Here is a 20,072-nt window from a genome sequence, read left to right on the forward strand (position 1 = left end):
TCGTACGAGTTTGCGAATACTCGAAATCTTCGCGCAAACGATGATTCGTGTTAGTTAAAAATTCTCTTATTTAACGACGTGTACAAACAACAATCTTCCAAAGTTAAAACGTATATTTTCTTTTCTTTCCTCTCCTCTTTTTTGGGGAGGTGGCGACTATTGGGAGAGAATTTTATCGATGAAATGACGAATCCGAGCACAGGGCAGATATATCGATGCGATCTCCGGTGACTTTGGTCAGAACTCCGATTATATATCGTTATCGAGGTTGAAATGTCATCTACGAAGCTAACGCAAACGGTATTATCGCGTCTCTAATCGCATGAGCACAAGGACGATGTAAGCAAACAGGTATATCTGTGTGTCGATGACGAAACATGGAAAAAAGCAGCGATCGATGATATAGACACGAGTGATTCAACGTTCACTGCACGGTAGAAGCAGCATTCTCTGAATAAATGAAAAATTCTTAGGTAATACACGACTAGATAAAGCTTACACCTGCAGAATGAATTATAGCACAAGAACGAAGGGAAGCTGAACGTTCACTATCTTCAACCTTCTGCAATGTCGTGTAACTTAAGAACTATATATTATCTTATTATTGCACTATTCTCTTAACGCCAGTCCATTTATTTGCGGCAATGGTTAATTTCTAGACTTCGTATTGAAATAAAAAGGCTACGATTAATTGTAATTTTTCTACTCGTGAGAAGAACGAACATAGCAATTGTAGAGGATAAAAGTAAAAAGCTTCCAAGATCTCAATGACGTCGGATGAGCATCCACCTACTGTAACAATATACACAAATGGGGTACAAATCCTGACCGAATGTATAGGCCAAACTCTGTCATCAACAATGATATCCAAGACAATCGAGGATGTGCACAATGGGGACGATCTTGAAAAATCTCAAGAAAAATTCCCCTGATGGAAGAACAGAATAGCATAAGAGAGGACAACGACACAAAAGCATCAAAATCTTTTTAAGAATTGACGAGTGCGTAGCCAGCGACTGCTACTCTAATTTTGTCCAGCTTCGCGATGAACTTCGAACAAAACAGAAATCGATATAGCCTGTAGAGTGCGCGTTTGACGACTTAATTATTTCCATGCGACAAGCGTCTGTAACGACGATTTTTCATCTGTCAGCATCCATCCACATTTCCTAGTTCGCGACGGTCCAGCTCCGAAATTAGACTCTATGAAACCGGACCAACCGGAAATTCGTTCCCTGGCATGATCGAGTCACGACTAACTGAGTGGAAATATTTGCAATAGACTAATACCTGTTGGCATTAAAAGAGCCCGATTTTGTCATAAATTGTACAAGAAAGCAAAAGAAGACTAGTGAAAAATAAAATACATATATCGATGCGAAGTAAAAATCGTTTTATTTATTTGCAACGATCGTTGGAAGTCTGCCTCGAGTTACACAGAATTTGTTTGTAAAAAAAACAGGAGATAAATAGACAATAAATAAATAACTAATTTCTTTGATGCTCTTCTTTATTCTCTGAGCAATGTTTGAAATTGCTTACTGTAAGAACTGCGTCAAAACACGATGTAGTCATGACTGCGGTAGACATGACGCATTGACACGTCATAGATGCGGTAATTTGTGGACTCTGATGCATACTCTTTGCATGATTTCACGGTTTCGTTTTAAAAAAACATCACCGTTCTAATTGACGTTTCCTTTGGAATAATCTGTCTCAATGTCACGAAGGAAATCTAAAGAAATTAACGCGGCACAAAACACAGACATTTACGTAATTCTTGTCGCCTGTATGCATCATGAAAAGGTGTGATACGGAATACTTCAAGTTTTCAGTAGATAAAAATGCAAGACGTATCGTTACATCAAAGTAAAGACACAATGCTTCAAAGACTCCAAGTTTCCACGTACTACGTAACAGCGTCTTGGTTTTATATCGTACAAAGATATAGGCATAAAAAGACACAGTGCTACGATTTAAAGAACGTATAAGTTAACGTATGTAACTCTAAAGTAGGATACTCCAAAAATACTTTTACTCGAACGTGATGTCTACATATTTTCGTAAAATTGTAATTTGTAATTGTAATTTTCGATTTCGTTGTTTTCGCACCACCCGGTACTTTTACTTTCAGCCTTAGTTACTTGTCTCAGAGGTAAGTCCGGCGCGGAAAAGGAGGCTAGCGACGAAGCACGATCACCGGAAACCTTTCAACGACGAAGCCGCCCTCGAAAAAGTTACGCTTTCGAGGGCAGGCGCGTTCCTCAGTTCCGTTGCCGAGAAAACCGCGCAGACTGTGTCGATGTCTCGAGTCGATGCACCTGAGATTACGTTAACGGTACGATCGATTTGTATAAACAACACCGCGAAACCATCGAGTACGCTACCGCTCGCGTTCTTTGACCCTGCGTCGAGAACCCTCGAACGCATAGCACGTCGAGAAGGGTCTTTTATCCGTACGCTAACCCTTCCCCTACCCGCGGCATTCCACGCTTAGCCTTAGACTCGAGAAAGAGGATCGGAAGAGAAGACGAAGCAAAGCTGCTACGAGCATGCTCTCGCTACCAAGGTGTAACGTCCTGGCACACCAGTCTGACCACTCTTCTGCTCCCTTTGCCCTCCATACCCTGCCTCCTTTCTTCTTCCTTGAGCCTTCGTTTCGCCTCCTTCCAACTCGACCGACTGTCTTCGCGAAACTTCAAAACTAGCGTTGTCGCTTAGCGAAACGTTTAGCGGATGTGTTTCACATCGAAGTACGTAACGTTTAATGTAAAATTTATCGCACGAACTCTTATCCTCGATAAGTAGTAGATGAGAAAATAAAATGAAGAAGATGTCGTTAACGCAATTTCTTGTCAATTTTACGACTATCTATGTAAATAACTAAATGGAATTTTCCAACTTGGCGATGTGTAACGAACAGGCACGCTCGTTAGCACAAAACAGTTGTCATCTCGAAACACGCGTGTCTCCTCGATAGGTGTGTCAAAACGAAAACTACCGCGTTACAAAAATACCACGAGTGGGTTGAGCTCGCGGCCGATTTGAATTTCATTCAGCTCGACCTCGGTCACGTTTGTTTGCGTTCGCGTAGCACGAGAAATGGCCACGACGTAACAGGCCGTTCACGACTATTCACGAGGAACGAGTTTCCACGTCGAATCGGCCTGCCAGTCACTGACGAACCCTTTTGTGGTAGAACGTCTGATTCGTGCATGGAATTTCACGATTATTGCTTCGAGGCGTACTGCGTTCAGCTGTATCGCGAATACATAACAAATAGGAATATCAAACTAGTAGATAACGCGCAGGATGCAGCGTACAATCGGTTCTCTAAACTTAGACCAGTGATAAAACGTCTGCAACAAACCGCAAGTCTTTTATCGCTTTCTTAAACGGAATGTAAAACTCTAAATTCGCGTTCACTGCGCACATATTTTGTTTCACCATTATCGTTCCGTAATAATTCCTTAATAATGTTATTTGTAACCGCTACAAACAATAACGTTTCTATCTTTCATTTAAAGAATTCAATCGCGTTCGACTGTACCGATTTTCGAAATAAAAAGGAACGAACTAGAATAAAATGTTACACCCGATAAGATAATTTGCCCTCGTGATAAATTTTAGGATTAGACTCTGATGATTTGATCTCGAATAACTTGCCTACTCCGAACGAGGCTTATTTCAAGATCGTTATTCGGAATTAACAATCGTTCGTACAATGGAACGCAGTATTCAATCATAAAGAGTTCGTTTAATCGGACGTTCGTCCAAGCCATCGACACAAACCTGCGCTGCAAAAGGGAGTGGAGAAAGAAGGACATGAAATGCAACCGATCCTCGTTCTTTTTCAGGCTAACCGTATACGGTTCCTGCTTATGACCGCATATAAATCGTCGACGACGATCTCTCGCGAGTTGAAACAGAACGAGGCCGGTCGTCGCCGATTGTCGTCACTGAATTCCTTCAGCCGCGTGTTTCGCATGCGAAATGAAGCGCGGTTGCATTCTTGCCGCGTCGATGCAAAACTGTTACTCACCAATAACGATGTTCGCCGCAGTTGCCTCCGGAATGGATCGGCAGTAAACCCTGCACAGACAAAAAAAGACAAGCGTCGTTTTAATCCACGTCCCTGTTGCTAGAACCCACTGTACGCGAATCAATTCCTTCAGCCTTCTCCTCTCCTTTTTTTCGCCGACTGCACCACACTACGTACGCGCGTTTAAGGCGTACAGTGATACAAGGTACTCGAGTTTGCGTTAAAATCGTACAGCTGTCGACAGAAATAAGATAGAGCGATGAGCAAGCTTAAAGTTAGAACACTGCGGAATAAGAGAAAAATAAGGAAAAGTATGACGAACGAGTTTTGAAAATCTATATCGAATTTGACGATTTTTAAGAAGATTGCCGTTGACGGTTCACGATGTATGGGTTTTGACAATGGCAACTCCGTTAAAAGATGTCGAAATTAATATAGATTTTCAAAATCTGTTCGTGACACGTTTCTCTATATTTTTCCCTTATTCTACTGCTACGTAATTTAGCCTCAACCTCGAGCAAAATTCATCGCTCTATCTTATTTCTATGGAAAATTCTACACGATTTTGACAGAATCTTGAGCACATTATCCCACTGTGCGGCGCATGGAACGCTTGCTTTGTTGCCTACTGACGTAATACTACGTTCTTTCATCGGTGAAAGTCGCGGTTTCTTCACGTAGTAGTACGTCCCTTTCGCGATGATTGAAAATTCGAATTCTCCTCACTGACGATTCACTCGCGACCTAATTCCAAGCGTACTGATTTTCCCCTGTGCAAAACGCTTTACTGACCATTGACGTAGTTGCACGATCTCTCGTGAAATGCAATTGAAATTGATCGACGATCGACTAACTAACGACACACCGGAGTTCACATAGTTTTCACGGTGCTTCGCGCATCTATGTAAATTCTGCGCAATCTATTTCGGACACGATCGCGAACGTCACTGGCCACTGTTTCTAAGCGTCGAACGCGGGCTTCTTCGGCAGGAATATCACACGCCGGTAGGTCAGCAAAACGTTCGAGCATCCGCGCGTCTCTCCCGTTACGCAATTATTCGTAACTCGATCGACTCGTCGATCGGGCCCAAGGCGCTTCCTCGATGCCTTGAGACTTCTCAGCGATATCGAGATCTAGAGCTCGGTCGTACACTAATGACCGATGTCACACTGATCACAGTTCTCCACCAACAAAACACACCAACACGTGCACGACTGCTAATTAATCCGCCAATCCGACAAGATGTTGTGAACGAGCAAGGTCGTCACGGCGCGTGTTCCTCTCTGCTCGTTCTCTCGTCAACACCGGCAAATTAATACTCTGCCCGAAACGCGACAGAACAAACTGCGTCCGTCCCAATTTCCAAGTTCGAGCGGAGAACACCGTCAAGGTCGAAATACCTCGGACCAAAACGAGAGGAAGAGAGAAAGAGATAGAGATAGAGAGAGAAAGCGGTAAGAGAGAAATCGAGCTAGGTCATGGCCAGAGTTGGCAGTACCTTGAATATCCTTCGATCTTCTGCGACCTCGTGGCACGACCAAGGATCCAAGAGAAACGAGGATACGTGGAGAGTTGGTACGGGTAAGGACCTATGCTAGATGGAAGACAGAACACGAGTAACTTTGCAAAGTGGTGAGCCCGCTTCTTCCAACGAGTAGTTGTCTACTTCTCCTCTGAGTCCCCCCTTCCTCCTACTCTTAAACCATCTCTTTCTCTTCCATTGCCTCCTTCTGCCTCTTCCTTCATCGTGCAGAGGCACGAGTCAGTTTGGTGGGGGGCTCGGATCACGAGGGGGGAGCCTCGTAAGAGAGAGAAAGAGAGAGAAAGGGGGAGAGAGAGAGAGAAAGAGAGAGGGAGAGATATCGAAGAAAGACGGAGCAAATAGCAGAATGTGTGTAAGAGGGCGGGAGGAGGTTTGGAGAACGAACGAAAACGCACATGTGTGTACGTAAGTGCACTCGGCTGCGAGGCTACGACGTGAACGAATAATCCGGATGCATCCGAGGGACGGTTGGAGGGCTAGGAGGGGAACGAAGTCAATGAACGACTTCACCGCAATCGCCACGCGGCGAGAGAATTTCACGGTTGCGAGCTTCTCTCACCCTCTCGCTGTTTTCATCCGACTACCATGTCCCTCTTTGCTTTTCCTACGCTCGTTTTTTCGTTTTACGACATTATTTTTTCCCCCTCTAATATTGTTCCTTTTTTTTTTTACCAGTGGATCACGTAAACAAACTGGTGCTTCTTTCTTTGCGTTTATTCGCCAGAAAAAATATATTTAAAAAAAGACAAGCTATTCTCAAACCATAGAAACTTCCTTGAAGTGTCGCTGTGACACTTTTCGAAATAGTCCATGACATCCGACGTCTGCAGACGTTCAAAATGTCGATTACTATCGCAGACGCAGACTGGTAGAAGATAATCCAACTTTAAGTTTCGAAACCTTACTTTTATGTCATCCATTCGCGCTAGGCGCTTTCATTTACAGTCAGGAAATTCTTTGCATATTGCGCGACAAGCATATTTCACGAAATTCATGTGCCTCTGCTACACCTGTATCGATGGAACATCGGTAAAATTGAACCAGAAAGATTTTCTTTTGGTCCTAGACCCGAGTGAACATGCGGAAACAACGTTAACACTGATACTGTTTCCCAACGGGAGAGACGCAAGTTGGCGAGAAACGGGAGGAGCTCGTTACCAAATGAACTCGCTCGAAATTTCGAAATTAAATTTAAATCTCATTCAACTTTATCGTTCACAGCGAGTCGCGGATGTTGCAACAGCAGGCACCGAAAATACGCTCTCTCGCCCACTCAGCCACGAAAACGTTAATGCCGGCTGTTCGCGGGCACACGAGTTCAGAAATTATCCGAAACCGTCTTTAGGACCACTGAATAATTTATCCGGCCCGCTATCGACCCGCCATGTCCGGGGCCAACTTTTAATTGCGTTTACCGAAACGATGCGCTTTTCGAAATTTAATCTATCAACTGCTAATGAACCCAGCCAAATAACGAAATGCTTGAAAAATGTAACTGATCCAATTAATCATGCGAATTCGTCAAGTTTTTACCTGGATAGTCTCGTGCACGCGTATAAGTGAAACGTACGCCTCGACACATACCTTTGTTAAACACGCAATATATACACGCTGTCCAAACCTAAGTATCCGAGCCATTTGAAAATTAACCAGCAACAGGATTCCCTGAATATTTCCGTCGGCACGTTAAACGAAATTAATCATTCACTGTGAAAGCTCGTTTCTGCCATTAACGTTGTTGGCTAATTACTTTCCACGAGTTGCAACCACCTAGTCTACCTTGTGGGTACCAGCGTAACTAAAGGACCACCTGGAATATGAGAACCACGTCCTTTCAACAAGCATACACGTGCATCGTGCCTGAGACAATGGCTCTTCGTGCTAGTCGAGGAAATTCTCTGGCAGCTGACTAGGCGATCTTTTCCCCGAGCATTCTGGTGGTAGCGGTGAATCGACCAAGAACACGCAAGAATATCCGATAGCAACGCGGAAAACTGGCTCGTTGCGGCACTTTGGCTACCACCGCACAACGACGCCGAAAAAATGTAGGCCGCGCAAACGATATCATAGCCGGCTGGCTGTCGGCTGGATCGTCGCGAAATTCGCGACCAACCGATAATCGATCAGCCTGGCTAGATATGAAACACGAAACGTGACTCATAGCTTCTTATCGAACCAACATTGTCGCTAGTGGGGACGACTTTTTTTATCCGTATCGACTGCTTGCCTGTCATTTCTTAGCGAAGCGAGAAACGCGTATAAAGTAATTGGCGCTACGATACAAAAATTTGTCCAATTTCGAACAAGAGTATAGGAAGTTAGGAGAAATAGCAATTGAAATTTATATCTCGGATAGCCATCGCGAAAAGGGAAATAGTCCCAACACCGTATCGCCTAACATCCGCTTTCCTTCGATCGATCAAACAATTTTGTCCGATGAACAGAGAGCCGAGTAAACCGATCGATAAACGGAAAACAAATTCTTTCCTATCGAGATCGTCCGAACGAAGAGGACGTTCCAACGAGCCCCCTAAAACCACCACGCATCGCTCACCACTCACCAGGAACGTTAACGAAACGAATCCATCCTCCCATTTAATTTCTCGACCACGTCGATGCAAAAGAAACGACAAATCCGATTTCACGGTTCCACGATACATGTCTATCTCTTGACTCGTGGTAAAAAAAAATGTCCACCGAATTAGATCATCGGAAATCGTCGACGTGTTGTCTCTAACGACTAAAAGGTTTCTCAGTCCTACTTTCCATGGAAAAGCAATCGGAAGCGAAAATGAGAACGAGAAGACCGCAGATTTCGAGACGTACCTTTTGCGTACGCTGCTTCACCGCGCGTTCCCGTGTTCCTGATGGAGTTTCGCCGTTGCTGGATACGTCCCGGGCCCGATGGCCGCGTGCACAGCCGTTTGTGCACGTTCACACGTTCACAGAGTGTTACACGCGTAACGGTTCGCACGATGCGTGACATGCGTGTGTCGCGCGTATGACGTGGCGTGTGTGCGGAAGTATATTGATCAGCTGATGGTCGGGTGGATACTGGGCTACCTCGCAGAATTCACCATATTGTTGCGTCAGCGCGCACGCGCCGAGCCCTCGCTTTCGTCCCTTCGTTCACCCTTTTCGTGCCTCCTCAACCCCTCTGCTCGTTACCCCTGCCAGGCCGTGGTGGCATGCCGCGTTTCTTCGACTTTCGTTCAATGAAAAATCTCGAGAAAAAGGAGCAAGATGCCGAGAGGGTCAACGAGCAACTCTGACGGAAGTACGAAGAAATAAATTCACGATATAAAGATCAAGCACCGTCAGCTTTCGACGACGAAACGAAACATCGAGCTTGAAACACGAAACGAAAGAGTTGCTGGTTGCGTAATTGAACGTTGATTCTTGCGTATAGGGTTAAATTACATATCGAGTGCTTCCGAGTATTTTCATCGGGGAATTTTCACCAGGTGTGTCAATATTTATCTAAAACAGCCAATGACATACCACAGCTCTTTTATGTATAATTTACGAAATAATAATACTGATAATGTGATTAAGTCGTAGATCGTAAACTTCTCTTTCACTGTTTTAAGGCTCTCAATTTTTAAACTTTATTCGACGTAAATTTTCTGTAAAGAATTTCCAGAGGTTGCGTAGATGTGAAATTCGAAGATGCGGAAATTTATCGGAGAAAGGCGCCAGTATAGTATGTACTATGTCATATCTATGACGCTTTCTAAATCTGCGAAAGCTTGAGCACTGGCTGCGTTTTACACCGCTTGGAATCGCTTAGGAAATCGCGTTCCCCTTATGGCGTAGTTAAACTCTCCTTAAATACACACCTGTACCAATTCGTAATAGCTAATAAGTCGTCCAAGGCAAACAAAGATTTTTTTATTCCCCGGAAGAAAACAGATAAGACGATGTAGATTCTATGTGAAACTTACTATTCGATGCTTTATTTGATAAATTTCTATCGGACGAACACATCCGATTTTTATTTTTCTTAGGAGGAAAAGTCGGAATGTTCACAGGCTCGGTCGAGTCTGAGTTCGTCGGTATCTAGCAGCGAACAAACTTTTCATTTCATTAGAGACGTTCCTCGATATACATATACATACTGCTACAAAACTAGTTTCACCTCGAAGTGAATCGCATTATAAACTTAACGCGACTGTTCCCTCTCACTTGCGATGGAAAGATTTTCATTTCCTACAGTTTTCCGTCCTAACCGAGGCAAAATTTTTCAATAATTCCGAACAAATCATAGTTCGCCGGTTAATTCGTCGATGACATGAAAGCGAAGTTTATGCAACTCGAGTATTAAATTCCTATTTGTTCAGCTCTCGCTAGGTCCCAGGGAAATTACTTTCTCTTGAAAAATTCATTTCACTCGACACGAAGGTCAGGAAATTTAAAACCATACAACTATTAGACTTCTCTTCGACCAGATATTATTCGTAACGTTTGCTTTTCCTCCATCTTTGCGAACACGCGTACTTGAGTTTCGTTTGCTCGCGAAGAATTTCCACAGACGAGATTCGATAAGGGAATTACTTACTCGGTGACAGCCGAAAGGTTAACGAGATAATTCTATCCTCTCTGAAGCCAGTGGAACTTCCAAGCGACACGAGTTCATAACCTACTTTCATCTTAACTTCGCGTTTCTGTTTAACCGGACAATATTGCTCGAGGTTTAAGCGATAATCATTTATGGAACGAATCGAAACTGCCGATTGTAGTACAGAAGCAAGTAACTCGAGGAATCGAATAAACTCTGACGATCGTTATTTTTAAATACTTTAATCGGCAGACTTTAAAAGTGCAGATTAGTTGAAACTTCAAACACCAGTAGATTTCGTCATTTCGTTTGATACTCGACGCTTCTCGAGATATTTACGATTAAATTCAATCACACTTTAACGCAAATGAATCTTTGAAATTGCGAAAAACAATATGTCTCATTTCAATGGTGTACATACTTTTAACAAAACGATGAAATGTAGCAGCGTTCAAAGTCTAACTAGGTCAGTGACCAAAATATCTTGCAGTTGTCTTATTAGAGAAACGATAAATCAATTAGAAAAATTGCTCATTAATCTACGCGTATCCCTCGAGTGCGTATATTTCGCCGATTAGATACGTCTTCCATGTATTGTTTATTAAGCACGAAACCGTCACTGATTAGTGAAATCTTCAAATACGAGCGTATGAAAGCCAAATGTCTGACATCACGGGGAAGAAAGCGTGTCTACGTTCAATGATCCTCGAAAGAAGAAAAAGAACTGGCCTTTTCCGCCGACGGTGACTCATCTGCCGGGAAAATATTCGTCGAACGAACTTGTGACACAAATCCACGATCAAAGAGTCTCGTTAACAACAAACGTACATACGTGCGCCGATGTCGGCTACGTTGAATATTCGGAGCCCGAGGATCGGAATTGTGTTAACCATCCGCTGTTTTCCTTTCACATTCAAATTACTCTGGCCAAGCTTCGTTACGAGAATCGTTTCATCGTCTACGTACGTACCATGTGAATAATAGTCCTGGATTGTTCCGAAAAACAGACAATTTTATACGATTGAAGAATCAACGTTTGTTTCGTTGCTAAAGCTTTGTTGTATCGACAAAAGAAAGAGTTGTAGCCTTTACAAAGCGATAGTTTGCTGCTACGAGGAAATAAAGATTTCTAAGTCCAAAAATTGCTCACCTTTGTAACCGTTAGAGAAAGAGCTTTATGATACGAAGAACGTGACAAATATTCCGCCATTTTCTCACAGATACGTACAGGAATAGCGAATCGTTCGAAGATTCGAGGAAAACTATGGCGGAATGAAGGCGAAACGAAACAAACTCGTAAAGCCGCCAGCGAGAAGGGAGCCGGCCTCGGTTGTTATTTCATGGTTGGAACTCGTGCTAGGATTCACAGTCACGCACCGTGATTCGCCTCTTGATTCACGGGGAAAGAAACGGAAAGCATTGTTTCACTCTCGCGCCGAAACTGGTTCGCCCCGTTTCGTGTTACGACGGATTGGATCGCAGTGCGACACGCACCTCGCTCGAAATCGCTAAACGCGCGTTCCTCTGTTAATTACCTTCTGCTACAGATCTGCCACAGCATTCAACTTTTGCTCTGACAAGAGAAATTACCGAGCAACCGGTTCCTCGAAAAATAAACAGGATTTCAGAAACGGTGTTACGAAGCTTTGTAAACGAGGATTTTTGAAAGCCTCCATTTATCCGTAGAGGCATCTTGCAATTGGACGAATCGATCAAATTATCGCGTTCGTCAACCCTCCAATATTAAACCTAACGCGACGCTTCTAACCACTAATTATAAAGGAATTATATTGCGAATGAAATATTTATTCAACCGAAGAAGTCATTGACTTTTTTGAAATTCTAGCGTGCTCCAAACTTTTGAGCGGAAGTGTATTTATATTCTGACTGGTTCTAAACCATCTCCGATGGTTCGACTTCCGAAGGTTGACGTACGAACGAAGATACCGTGGTCTGGAGAAACGAAAAATTGAAAAATTTGATAATGGAGATGGCGGCGAAACCATTGGTTGCCAATCGCGTTTCGACTTTCCATCGACGAATATTTGCAATTGGGTCTCGGGGCACATTTCCGCGCTTTTCCTTTCTCGGGTTTCCACGCGAGAGCCGCTAGTTTCGAAATGCTCGTTTGCCGATCACGTAAAGATAACGTGTCCGTTAGTCGAGCCTCGCAACCTGCATTCGAATGAACAGAAAAATGAGAGCCACGTCGGGAGATAACGGCCGCCGCCTCTTCTGCGTTGTTCCTCTTTCACGTGCAATAACGTATTCTCACGGAGGCCAGACGAATGAATGGAATGGTTAGAAAGTTCATTTGCAACTTTTGCATTTTTTAAAGTAGCCGTGATTCTTCTCCGTGGAAGAACCTTCTTCTTAACTCTTTGTTCTCGCGATCGTCGATGATTTTCCCGTCAAATTCGACGCTAGAGTGACCAGTTGGAACGACGAGTTTCTCAGGAAAATGAAAAATAATTATCTTCCAGCCTTAATAATTTTGTCTATGCTGTTGCTAATGTCAATGGACAAATATATCGGACATTTTATTCCTTATGGTAATTTTTAGTTAGGGCCAGGATTATATTTTGAAAATTTTATCTTGTATGGCCTGCGTATACAAATAATAGCGAAGAACTTGTGAACGTGAAAAAGTTGAAAACCTCTGGTCGAAACAATAGAGACGTTAATCGTTCTTATCGAGGGATCAGCATGAATGAGGAAGAGTGCGAAACCGGCGCGTAATTAACAATTAAAGAGATACGTGTCTCTGGCGTGGTTGCAACTGGCACTCGTTTGCAATCTTCGAAGAGCCAGAGAAGACAGCCTTTCGCGTATCGTTTGAGACACGAATTTAATTAACCATCGCACAGGCAAATTACCATGGTCGTCGTTTTTCAATTACACGCGATTCCTCGTAATTCGATCTATCTTTCGACGAGTGATACAAGCAGAGAAGGAACGCGTCTTCTTTTTGGTAAATATTTTGTCAATTAAGATTGCGCGTTATCTACAGAATTATTATCACGCATTCGTTGAAACTGTTTATAATTATAAGAACTGATTCTAGGAACTCACCTGGTTGAGCAACTGCCTACGCTTCACTCTCACGTCCTTCTTGTAACTCACACCTTCTGGAACAAACGTAACAGTATGTTAAAACTTTATAACTACTCTTCAAGCTATGTATTAACTACTTATTCGATAAATTAGTAATTAGCCAAACGATAAATGCACTTTCAGATACAACTGGTCTTAAGCTTAGTGCATAACAATATCCTCTTCCCAAAAGCATCACGAAACATATTCCATTGTTAAAAAAATTTTCCCAATCTCGAAAACATGTTGCCAAATAATCGTGACAACTACTAATTTGCTAAACCAATAAACTGTTAAACTAATGAATAAGATTTTAAACGTCTTCCCCTAAATTTCTAATTTGATGGTCCAAACCTTTTAACTCGTACGGGATAATAAATCGTAAAACGACCCAACTATTTCCACCGTTTCGATATATGTAGTTACTGGAAGAGAACGCTGCCAATCCTAACTGTGAAGGGTTACTCGAGTGCTACGGAAGAACGACAAGGAGCAAAAACACCGTGCGTCGTTTTTCGTTCGGCCCGCGAAACTTCTTGGCGCCAAAACACCGATCTGTCTACGCGGACGGAAGATTGCGACAGTGCACGATAATGAGATAACTTAATTTTCCTCGGGCAAACACATAGATCAGCGCGTGTCTCGAGAGGAGTTGTCCGGTGTGTAAAATACGCGCTCGACCGATGAAAAGCGTGTTAGAGCGGCGCGGCGGGGAGAGCACGCTTGTAATTCACTTTGCCGAGAGTCTGATCTGGCAGCGAGGGCACGTTCTTTTCCACTAGGCTAGGACAGTTCGCGTGCCTGACCGAAACGTCGATGAATAGTTAAACAAACTCGACGATTTTCGGCAGATTCTTCGCTTACATAACATTCTTCGATACTACTCTATTTTCTTTTTTTTTTTCGCTCGTATTCCGTGGAAAAAGCCGAGATAGTAGACAGGCGAGGTTCGATTCGATCCATCCGATTCTATTCGCGGATCGAAGCTCGCGTGATTCTCTCAAATTCAAAGAAATTCGAAGGCTCTTTCTGCGGTTGAGAAGCGGAATCGTCTATCGTTTCGTTTCTTTTTCTTTTTTTTAATTTTATTTTATTTTCGCTGAAAAATTAGAACGAACGATTCGTTTCACGATTCATCGTTCCGAATTGTAATATAACGTTATTTACCTGGCTTCCACTTGAGAATTAACATCCGGTAAGTTGCTAATTGCGTGCATGATCAATAGGAAAGTCATTTATAGTTGCATTTACACTATGTGACTAGCTGTTATACACAAGTAGGTAAGACTAAACGCACTGCACGATAAGTATAATTTACCGTTAATTCTGTCATATTCCAAAGCATAAATAATTTTAATCGGAAGAAGAATTCGTGACTGTAAGCTAAAAAGGAGGGTAACGTTACTGGCAGAATAATCCGTTAAAAAATCAAACGAAAGACAGAATTTACAGAATTGACAAATTAAAATCTAATTCCAAAGACAAAGAGAAACGATTAAAAAGAAAGAAACCCGTATGCGATCATAAAAGTAAATCCAGCACGAGAGCCACGTCGATCCACCCAACTACCAAGGAGACGCAATGTTGTATGCACGGAACGAGCATCTCCGATGCACAAGCGGATCTCGAGGAACAGCGGACAGGAAAAGGAGCCCGCTTCACCCCTCAGGTTACCCAGCCAACGAGTCACAAAATTGGACGACTCGTTGAAATTCGTCGGTGGAGAACAATCCGTAAGCCATGGAGCTATGTGCCAGCGTACCGTGGAAATACAGGGACCGGTGGAACAATGGGTGCAGGATAACAAAGGGGCCTAGACAAAGCTGTGTGAGTCTCAAAGAGACCTGGCAAGGAGTGCTACGCGGAAAAAATTGACTTCCAGTCGAAAACGGTACCGCCCGGCTAGGCATAGTCGAGCAACCAACTAAGACGGACCACTGCGACAACGAGGAAAAGCTAGTAGTAGCAGAGTACTTGGTGAGTGACTTGGAGTGTGCAAGAATCTACGCGAACACGCCGTGTAACCAGGCGAGCTGGTGTTTTGCTCAAGTGCGCAAGATGAAAGCGTGAAAGATAGAGCCTTACACAAGAGACACAGGCAGAGACCTGACAGAAAGAATCCAAATCCAAAGTTGAGCGACGACAAGGACGACGACGTCGATGACGAGAAGAAGAAGTCATCGACGACACGACCGACGAAGCAGCTCCCTGCCTTCTATGGAACTGTGGACGATGCTGTCTGCTCGATGTCTCGACGTTGGTTTGTGGGTCCGAGCGGCCTCGAACTGGTCTCTTATCCCTGGTATCGCCCAATCAAAAAACCGGCAGCACACCGTACGCCGATTGGTCGACTACGGCCACCGTGAACACTGTAATTGGTCAATCGGTCCGAGTCACCCATGGTTACCGTTTGCCTCAACAATATCTACGGTCGATATCACCACCTTGACTACCCTGCCGCGCGCGTTACCTTCTCTCCCTTACGCTTACCGCTACCGCCTCACCTACCCCTTGCCCCTTTCACGCACACACGCCGCGATTAGCGCCTATAACCTCGGGCCAGAATTCTCGAGGGCAACCGCTTCTTCTTCTTTTACACTGCCACCCTCCAGAGACGTCGAACTCCCAACTGTCGCGACCCCCTGCGAACAGGGCACTTTTTAGACATTTTCGCCAGTGAAACATCCATTTTTGGACAGTTTCAGAGGTATACAGAGCTATTTGGAACGATGTTACACAGTCATTGAGAGAAAATTTGGTTCACGCGATCTTCTGGGTTAATCGAAATAAATCTTTGACCGTTTCCGAGAAATCTCATTCTCTGTGACATAAGATCACCATGAACACGAAATGCAAAGATACGAAATGCACTCCTTGATCGCTGACTATGGACGGTGGATAAGTGCATTGAAATTCGACCGTGTTCGCGTGATAAATTATCCCTTGATAGCAGTCAGCCGAATCCATGACCATGAACCGTCGTTCTATATCCGAGCGCCAACTATTTTCGACCGTCTGGGTGATCTTACTGAGCAAGGTTCTTACGATTCGTGAGTCGAAAATCCCTATGGAGCCATTTGTCACGGAGGATGGAAAAACGTTCGCTTTGGGCTTCATCAAAATCCACTCAGACCTCGAGGCAGGGACAGTTACCTGTGGCTATTTCGTTATCGTTCGTGTCATAATGGATCTTCCGATTCATCGATTAGAAACGAAAGTGGCGGAATCGTTTCTCGAAAAGAGTTAGTTGAATTTGCGAATATGGAACCCGGTACGCTTCGAATTCTATGATATTCGAGACGAGCTCGCCGTGTTGAGAAGTTAAAGAAAGAAGAAAAGCAGGTGTCTTTAATTAAAAATGTCACTCACTTAGGCCACTTCCACCCGATCCTCGGTATATATTAATACGAATTCTTATTTCAAACGGAAAAATTGAAATCTCCGCTACGGACTCGATCTGCAGAGTACAAACACAATCCAGCGATTGAATTCCCAATTACGACAGAATGAGATTCCAATTACCAATAATCGCGGTGTAGAGAAATTCGATACCGGTGCGGAGGCGGATCTTCCTTAATCAAACAGCATCATTTCTCGTAGTAACCGAAGAAAAAGGACATTCGATTAACTTGCATTCGTTTAAAGACAAAGTAGAATCTACGAATTCAAAACAAGATGCACCGAAGAATAATAATTTAATAAATAATAATTTTTAATAAATAAGGCAAAGCGTTAAAGATTCTGTATCTGCTGAATAGATTAATTTCGCATTTCATGAAAATACGGCGAAACGTAGACGCGTATAAGTTCGACGAATACACAGAATAGTAAATCCCTATTTTTAAATCGGATCGCATCCCGACAACAAGTTTTTCACGCGACGCTTGCACGAAATCGCGTTACCGTCTTCGAGAAGGTCCGTGAAAAATTACGAGATTAATTGCGCCACGGCTGGAGTTGACCGTAAAAGCGACGTCTCGGCTTTCAACGGCGCATTTTTCAGCAAGGAAGAAACGATCCTGAGAAGAAATCGCGGAAGTAAACCACGAAGGGATAACAATGCGATGGAAGAGCAACCAGACCAGAGGCTGATGACCGGAAAAGGGTGAACGAACGGAAATCACGAGTAACTTCTGAGAGAAAGGGATGAGTTGCGGAACAGAGATAAAGAAAGAGAAAGGCGTAGAAATAGAAGGACGAAAAAAAAGGCGCAAGCAAGAATGCGGAGAAGAATCTATCGTTAGTTCGGTCAGTTTACCCTACCGTGGGCGTAAAACGTCAGAAAAAATGTCAATGACGCGTTTTATCGTCACGGAAGTGGCAAGTTGCGATTTCACGCGCCTATGACTCTGCTACAAAAAAAAAAGAGGAGCGATCTATTTGAATCAATCAAAGAACAGGTTATAAAAATCATAATGTACAGTTGACAACAGGTTTTAAATGCTTTAATTTGCCATTAAAATGCAGAGAACTTCTATATATATGTTCCATATCTGTTCCATGTCCGTATCATTTAAAGCTTCGTTATAGTAAAAACTAACAAGTGTCGTATTTCATCGGGAACGTTATCTCGATCTTGCGTCTCGTACAACGCGAGAGAAGAAACCTCGCGAAAGAAAATTGCTGCCAGAACCGATGATACAACGATGACACACAACAGCAACGCATATGGGAAACAGAGATCGCGAGTGGATAGTAGTTTTCGCATGGAGCGTGAAGTTATACATAGCAGCAGGAAGACGAACAGGTCTATTGTCCTGCGTGGAGTCCATCCTCGTCCTGTAAAGCCACGAGAGCCGGTTCTCCGGAGTCGAAAAAAATACTGGTTACACGCGAGGGTGGGGACGAATTGACAGAGAAGAAATAGTGGCCGCGGTTACCTCTCTGCTCTCGTGGCTAGTCCAAGGAAAACCGTTCACAGAGAATCTCTCTCACGGCCCGAGGGTATCCATCGACCGCAGAATCGTACGATTGCGAACTGGAGTGAGAGAGAAGTAAAGGATAGCTCCACTATTCTGTTCTCGCGGTTTTGTTCCTTTATTACCGGTTATTGTATTTACTTTGCGTGTCTTTCGATACACCTAGGAATGTCATGCTTATGAAATCATCCGAGTTATTCGCTGGACGTCCAAAAAGAGCAAGGTAATGATTGGAAGAAGTCTTAGCGGGTATCTTTGATAAGGCGAAAAAAGTCTAGAGAGATTGCCAAGGATAACGGAAAACACCGAGAATATTTTAACGACGAGATATTCTCAATTTGTTATCCAGTTTGAAAAGTGCGAAGCGAGCAGTTCGTTGCTCGATTCGACTATTCTTCGGTCTGTTAACTTATGGTATTTGTTATGTTCCAAAATCGTTTCTAGCGAATATAAAAATGGAAATTATAAATATATCGAAGAGCAAGGAAAAATTTGTATTATTTTATTTATATCAATGGCCACGATACAGCGTATCAAGATCTAATTGCTGTACAGGAGTATTCGATATATAAGTCAATTCCTTCCCCTGTTTTTCCCGATCATTTCACGAAAGAGCCCTCATTCGCTAATCGCATTTTCATCATGCCCGAAAAGTTAACCAACCGAACACTGTACAGAGTTTAAGTCAATTTCCTAGGTACATTCCGGCGATCCTTGGCACCGCGAATCTTACGTCGCTCCACCCCTGACACTCTCGACCTCCATTTTCTTCGGCGCCCCTAATTCTCTTTCTCGAGAGAGCATTAATCGTCGGAGGTTTCGAAGCAAAAGCTACACACAGATTCCAAAGTAATTTCCTCGAAGCTTTCGTGGCTCTTATCCCACCCAATTTTTCCCTCCGAGCTACCCTGCCGTCTCCGGGATCTACTTCTTACTCACCTCTTCCAATCGTCTCACGAAATACCGGCGATCATTAACCGAATTTCCATCGATCGAGACCCTGCGTTTCCCTCCTTTTTCGTCCAACTATCGATGTTTCGTATAGCCAAGCATAGAACAATCGAGAGTTCCACACACACCCTCTCTCTCTCTCTCTCTCTCTCTCTCTCTCAACCTCGATGAAATAACACAGCCGTAGTTGTAGGATCGAGGGTGGAAAGTAGAGAACGGTTATGGTAGTCGAGTCTATTCGTGGTATCAATATTTTACGGGAGCACGTTCCTCCATCGATCGCAGCTTCTCTGCATAATTAATCGCGCTTCATCCGTCCGCTCTCGCCACCCCACTCTCTCCCTCTATGACTTCGTTCTTTTCTTTTTCCTCGGTGTACGCCGCGGCGAATCTTACGAATCGAATTCGCGACAGCGAGTTAAATGGATTTCGATCGAATCTAGAGACTCCCCGAAAGGCCCGCAACCGTCGCACCCCTGCGCGACCGCGGGGACATCGACGCGGTGACTTCCAACGGAACGGGAATAATAGAAGATAACCACTTTTATAGAACTTAAATTCGCTTTGCGTCGTTGCAAATGCATAAGCTATCGTAGAGGCCGTGGGAAGTTCCTTCGCGTTACATTTTCAAGTATTACAAAGTAAAGTTGTTACGAGAGTTCGTCCCCTTGATGATCGATGCAATTAGAACAAGAACGTTCTTCGAGTTTTCGATAACTTTGATATTATTATCGTCGTACTATTTTTCTATTCGAAATTATACGAAGGATATAAATTGAAAGATAGAGGGGTGGATGAGGGTGTTTAAAAGAAATCGATAGGCAGAAGCAGGAAGGAAGTCGTAAGTCGATTGGGAAACGTGACACAGGAAGAAAGTGCTGATCGAAAGGATGTAGGAAGGCGTTTCGCAAGCCCAAGTTCAATATTTAAACGTGGATAACCCAAAGGGGGATGCACAGACTCTA

General features: G+C 43.5%; 1 protein-coding gene across 6 annotated transcripts in view; it reads right to left on the reverse strand.

Moving 5' to 3' along the window:
* The window catches only part of LOC117230350 (heterogeneous nuclear ribonucleoprotein K), a 93,094-nt gene that overhangs the window by 54,768 nt on the left and 18,254 nt on the right, over nt 1–20,072 (reverse strand). For 2 of the 6 annotated variants that reach the window (XM_033487721.1, XM_033487717.1), the window contains exons 2-3: nt 13,217–13,272; nt 4,043–4,092 (exon numbers count right to left, since the gene is read on the reverse strand). The gene's annotated coding sequence lies outside the window, so the exon portion shown is untranslated. Of the gene's footprint in view, nt 1–4,042; nt 4,093–4,834; nt 5,167–5,541; nt 5,694–8,412; nt 8,637–13,216; nt 13,273–20,072 lie in introns of those variants that run through there. The other 4 variants (XM_033487718.1, XM_033487719.1, XM_033487722.1 and 1 more) reach the window with 4 other exon arrangements.

Source organism: Bombus vosnesenskii, unplaced genomic scaffold, assembly GCF_011952255.1.
Source record: "Bombus vosnesenskii isolate JDL3184/JDL3185 unplaced genomic scaffold, Bvos_JDL3184-5_v1.1 scf7180000013266, whole genome shotgun sequence".
NCBI lineage: Eukaryota > Metazoa > Arthropoda > Insecta > Hymenoptera > Apidae > Bombus > Bombus vosnesenskii.